The following is a 6917-nucleotide window of genomic DNA, read 5'->3' as shown; positions in this document are numbered from 1 at the left end:
CACCGTTATGGACGGGGCCCGTATTCATAAAGAATCTTAGAATTCCCCACTAAGATATTTCTTTTTCTTAATTTTTTAGACTTAGTTAAGAGATATTCTTAAGTTCTTGTTCATAAAACGATTAGAAAATCTTAGCGAAAAAAGTATAAAAATAATTTTTTCTTAGTTTCATTTCTATGTCTATATTTAATAAGAAATTAGGAAAGCCTGTCACAAGTTAAATCAAGCTTAATATTCTAATAAGTCTATACAGTAAATATGCAATTCATGAAAAACTGTTAATTGCGGTCATTGGCGTCCATTCTATTTTTACCTTTCTAAGATAATTCTTAAAAGTTAAGATAAATGGCCACCTGTTTTAAATTTTAAGAGAAAAATCACCTACTTAAGATAATTTCTAAGCCAAATTTTGTTCTTAGTACAATTCTTAGGCAGAAGTGTTTCTAAGACACATTTTAAGCCAAAAATGAGAAAAACTTAGAAAATGTTGACTTCTAAGATATATTTCTATCTAAGATTCTTTATGAATACGGGCCCAGGAAACATACACCTACTTATAGAAGAAGATCCTCATCGATGTTGTATCATCCATATTTTCAATTATAAGCAAATATTTCCTTATTTTCATTCATTGTTGACTTGTAAGGTTTCCATTTTAGTTGGCGCATGGATATTTTTATCACATCGCGAAAAACACTATTAATGACTGATGTCACACCACTAAATCTTTAGGTTAGGCAGTACTAAATACTTAGGGACCTCCTTAGACCCCTAATTTCGTCTGTTAGGCTGTTCTTTTCAGTATCCAGTTAAGCGCACTAGGTTTGTGCGACGCGGTGGGATGAAGAGGTAAAGCGGGCTGAACGGCTTCTCATTGGATGACTGGAACTGATCTCCCGCGGTTTTCCATCTCTGCAAGCTGATTGGATGGGGGTACCACCGTGATGCGCGAGTCTCCTTAGATACGAGTTTGGGAGCGGGGAAATTTGAATATAGTCAGCCGCACAGGGCAATCAGGAGCTTTTCTCATTCGGACTTTGGACAAACATCATTAAACTAAATTATTTCAAACTTTTATTTAAACTTTTATTTATTTACAAATACAGTACTAGCAAAGTATTTAATAGTATTAAATACTTTTATTAACCCTAGTTTTTACTGAAAATTCACTGGATTTGCGATGGGTCAGGAGATGTAAATATTAACTTTATTGTTTGCTTTCAACATTGGAAGGATCTTTCCTTAAACTTTTCCAAAGCTTGTTATTGGAACTCGGATTAACATTTTGAAGCTTTGTTTAATAAGTAATAAAACGTTTCTAAAGTAATCATATCGTTTGTGAATCTTTATACTAAATAAGATAAATTCTCTATCTTAAAGTTGAAACTTAGTTTGGTTTTAGTCATCCACCCACAGGATTAGGTTGGCCCTTATTTATACTGCACGTGCAGACCGGCGTTTTCATCACAATATATTTGTTTTTTTCTTGACTCCTTAATGCTCAGCACCTATATGCTATCATATATAGCGTTCTATTGGCAAATAGGTATGCCCCAGATGCATTGGCTGTACTTCGCCAATAACACTTAACCGTCTATAAGCTGGAACTCTCATACTATCTCAATAGATAACCAAACTCTGGGTCTCTGTCTCAGCTTTTCGATGCTCAGCCTGTATTTTCTATCGTCTATAGCATTCAGCTACCGTTAAGGTTAAACTTTTATGCGCTGGTCCTATAGCTCGAAACCTTCTTGAAATTCTAAAATTCTTCTATAGTCTTTGAACTTCAAACGCCTTCTTTTTAATAATTTATCCGCCCTGACAAGGTACTTGCAATAACTTCCTTCTCAAGGTAAAGGAATAAATTATTAGTTGAATCCTCGATGTGTCTTTTTCTATCGCTGGATACAGAATGATCAACCCGGCTTCCATCTACCTATTTATACCTCAGCAGAAGTAAGCTTTGAGTAGTGCTATTTATAGAACTTCTTTCGGATTGGTCCAAATTAGTACTTAGTACTGTTAACTCAACTTCGAATAGTCTAGCTATTATACTCACTCTGGCGTCGGCGTCTGCGTCGCATCTTCGTTAACGTTTATATGCAAGTACATATGACTATCGTTTAAAGGCAAATAGCTTTAAAACTTTTTTTCTTTTCCTAGGTCAATTACCAACCTCACTGGTTCAAGTCTCAAAATTCTTACATGTATTTTAAGCAAATTATGCCCCTTTTAGGACTTAGAAAGTCTTGGCTAAAGTTTTTCTCTTACTTGGATTCAGTGTTGTTATATTTTCTGGTCCTTTGGGATGATGGAGTCCATTCAACACATGTGTAATAGAGTTGCGCATGCTCCGTTTAAGCCGGTGCTAGGGAGCGTGATAGGTGTTGCACATTTCATTTCCTCTCATGAACAGACTAAATCAAACCGAGTCTGTTATTATACTTCTTGGTTGCATTCTTTGATTCCAAAAGATCTTTTTACAGGTTATATTTACATGCAAGTTATTATCTCCAAAATTAATGCAGATATTGAATTTAAATCTCACCTGTGAATTCGGGTTTATAAAACTAGTCGATATCATCAAGACCCATAACTCAGACCTGCATTTTGGTCAAATTATAGTCCCCCTTTGGACTAGGAAAATCCTTGTAAAAGTTTTGCGTGCAAGTACATACAGCTATTGCTAAAGGACCTATAGATTTATGTTTTGTTTTCTAGATCGATTACTAACCTCACTGGGTCAAGTCTCATAACTCTAACATGTATTATGCCACTTTTATGAAACCTGTTAAAAGTTTTACATGCAAGTTACTATCTACAAAACTAATGCAGATTTTGCATTTAAATTTCACATGTGTCTTCGAGGGATTATTAAACTAGTTGATAGCATCAAGACCCATAATTCAGATTTCATATGTGTCTTCGAGGGATTATTAAACTAGTTGATAGCATCAAGACCCATAATTCAGATTTCATATGTGTCTTCGAGGGATTATTAAACTAGTTCATAGCATCAAGTGCAATTACTCTGATATGCATTTTTGCCAATTAAGCTCCCGTTTGGACTCAGAAAATCCTGGTTGTAGTTTTGCTTAAAGTATATACAGCTTCTACTGAAAGGCAGATAGATTTGAAACTTACGTTTTGCTTTCCTGTATGAATTACCAACCTGACTGGGTCCCATAACTCTGATATGTGTTGTTGGCAAATTATGCCCACTTTTTTACTTAGAAAATTCAGGTTAAAGTTTTGCATGCAAGTTACTATCTGCATAACAAATGCAAATATGAAACTGAAATTTACATGTGCCTTTGGTGTTATATATTAGTTGATTGCATCAAGTCCTGTAACTGTGACATGCTTTTTGGTCAAATAATGTCCCCTTTTGAAGTTAAACATTTATTCTGACTAAAGATTTGCATGCAAGTTAATATCTCGAACAAATGAAGATACTGAATTAACGCTCTTTAGATATGTTAACATTTAGTGCAATATGATGCTGCTTCTGGGACAATAATTCGAATAGTCGAGCATTTCCTGTCTTGCGGACGGCTCTTGTATAACAGTTACATGCTTTAACAAATATTTAGTATTTAGTTCCCTTTATTAATAACTATTGTATATGATATAATGCGTGATGCTGGGATTCAGCAAACACTGTTATTAACCTAAATCGTCTATAAATGACCAAAATCCTATTATTTACAGCAATTCAACTATAATTATAGCAATGATACAATGAAAAGGAAGTCAATCCTTATCTATGCTTATGTGTAACTTTATCAATACATCAAACTTACAAATTATTCTGACAACATTATTACCTGGTTTGTCTTTTGGCACTGCTTCGCTGGAACCATTAGAAGAGTTTAAAGATTCTTTACTGTCTTTTGACAACTGATGTAGACTCGACATACTATCTGTTGAGTCAGCGAATTCTGGTTGCGAATAAACTAAAAAAAAGAATTAAGCAGCTGGCTTAAAGGGACGCTCAAGTGCATTATATTGTCGATTAAGGTGGAATGCGCCTAATTTGAAGTTATTTGGTTCCGTATCGACATTATGTTAAATATAAAATTCAGCATATTTCTCATAGAATGCTTATTATTTTTTTTTTTTTTTTGGTTATTTCTGTAACTTTTTTATCTGCCAACCTTAAACACGATCATGGACGTCCACTCTTTATGAATCATGATTTCATGTCCGTCAAGCTGTTGTCGTATATCGTTCTATTCATTCAACAAATATCGATTTGCTTGTTACTAATCATATTTTCATTTAAAAATGTCTTTAAACTGGTGTATAATTTGTGGAGATTATTTCAACGTACAAGTCGATATTTACGTTAAGTGACGCCAGAGCGACAAATATGACCTTGACTTTTTAATAAAAAGTGCTTTAATTTTGTCTCATGTAAAACCCAAACGATAGAATTTGACAAAAAAAACTAACATAATGATGAAAACTTTATATTCTGTCGATTAAAGGAATAAAAGTAAGGGGCCACCGAATTCATTTTCGCGTAATATTACATTACGCTACCCCTACCCCCAAATCACAACATAGCTTAGTTTACATGTTTTTCTGATATATCTCTTTTCAAATCTTAGTATTTTCCATCCTCAATCGTCAGAGACTCACTACAGACGTGAAACGAATCTTGGTATTTGAGTAAGAGGGTTTCCTTTTCAAAAAATGCCTTTATAACGGTAAAATTGGTGACTTAGGTGCGAAATGATTTCAATGCAGAATGTTTTACATACGTCAATGCGACGACTTTGCGTAAAGTACTGGTCATGTTATTTTTGAAAATCGTTTTAAATATTATAATTTTTTATAAAATAAAGATTCTTTTTCATCTTTTTCAAAATACCAATAAACAAGTTTTCCGTTGTAATACAGGTCACAATAGCCTAAATAGTTTTCCCTATATATTCTATATAAAACTGACCTTTTTCAAAGAGCTACCAAACATAGCTAGACCCATTTCAGAGAACAAATTCTTACCTCATTTTAAAGAGTTATGATAAAACTGATATAAAACGAAGAGATAGGTAGGGGTCAGATATCTGCTAAGAGAGATTTCTCTGGTCGCATTTGCTTACTGTAAACTGACATCAAAATCACACTGCTGTGACCTGGAAGTACTATTCATACTAAAATTGAGCTTGACCTCACCAAATACAACCTGCTCTCCCATTTTTCCTATCAAAATGTCAAAAATACCTCCACAATGAAATTTAAACAGAAACTAGCCTCCATTTAGACCTCTGTTGCCATGCTAAGTGAAAAATTAGTGTTCAAATACCTGGCATCCATTACGCGACTAGACCAGATGGCTCCCACGCTGGTTCCTTTAGTATAGTTAGGCCTACTCTGCTAAAATGAAGAATTTACGCATGCGCACAGTCTAGTCAGGATCCATGCTGTTCGCTTTCAAAGCCTATTGCAATTACAGAAACCGTTAGTAAACAGCATGGATGCTGATCAGACTGCGCGGACACGCAGGCTGGTCTGGATCCATGCTGGTCTCAAACGTACTATGTTGGTTTTCTCATGGTGCGGCTCATATATAGTTCATAGTTTTCAAGCTTGAAACATCATTTTTACTATTTCGTTTCTTACTTCTCCAGACTAGTAACATCTGACCACAAGACGAGTTGTCTTGGGCTTGCCCGGTTTATTACCTGCTTCACGCAAATGCTTACATATATTGACGGCGGGATTTGGTTTTAAAGGTCAGAATTAATTGTTCATTCTTTTAAATTTTATACCACAGGTGCTATTTGAAATAAGTCGTAACTTCTATATTTCAGTAGTCATGATATAAAAGAGATACTTATACGCGATGGCCTATCCTTATACACTTCCGATAATGTACAGCTATTTTTTTTAATCATACCGAAGAATATTCCTCTGGCAAATAATCGATAGCGGTCAAATTTTCTATATAGAAATAAGAAGGGCATGTACACATTTTACTTAATAACAAAATTACTAAAAATAAGAAACCTTAGGTGCAAAAAGATTACCAATGTTCAACATTTGATTCATCACGCGGTATTTTTAAATAAAATTTTATCTTTATTTTCGATTCGTTCCTAACATAATATTTAATGCCATCATTTCGTCATTTTTTCCTTTCTACTTTCCATATAAAATGTGTAAAAATCTCATATATGCATTACTTAAAATCATTTTTTTTTGTATAAAACCATTGCTAAGGTGCAAGTAATTTCCTACTCTCATTGAAATTATCTTTTAAATGATATTATTTCATTTATGTTCTCAGACGGTTTTTTTCAACTAATTTGGAAGAAAAATTAACTTCAGCGCGAAGTTGTTGTTGTAGTGTCATATGCAGACGATATTATTATGCCGCGTGAACATGCGGTGTTGTGATCAAAATGGTTAAAGTAAATGATTTAATCAGTTTAGTGAATTTGTGTTTTATTGTTTTATTCGTGTAAGTTTTATTTAATGTAATTTTACCTCGCGAGTAATTCATTTTGTGTTCATATTACAAATTAACAACATATGAAATTCAATTAAATATTACAATGAATATTTCGATTCTAAAAAGAAAGAGATGCCCATTTCTTCTTACGTTGTTGTTTTCACTGTATTTCATATACATTTAAGTATTAGTTTCAGTTATGCCAGTTATGTCAATTAAACATTAAAAGAGAAAGTTTTTCTATCGGCCATTGGATCACAAATGCCAACTGTCGGTCTCAGTTACGGTACAAAAAGGTAAAACAGACAGAAGTCTTTCACTTGCGTCATCAAATAGCACATACATTATGTATACATTTAAGTAAATAAATTCAAGGTCCGCCTTGATCAAATTAAAGGTGGAAAATATGTCCGGAGTATTTTTGTGTACAAAAATGTTTTTGCAATGTAAATAAAGT

This window comes from Mercenaria mercenaria, unplaced genomic scaffold (genome assembly GCF_021730395.1).
Source record: "Mercenaria mercenaria strain notata unplaced genomic scaffold, MADL_Memer_1 contig_659, whole genome shotgun sequence".
NCBI classification, from domain to species: Eukaryota; Metazoa; Mollusca; class Bivalvia; order Venerida; family Veneridae; genus Mercenaria; species Mercenaria mercenaria.
The sequence above is the reverse complement of the archived record's forward strand: the minus strand, read 5'-3'. Positions refer to the sequence as shown.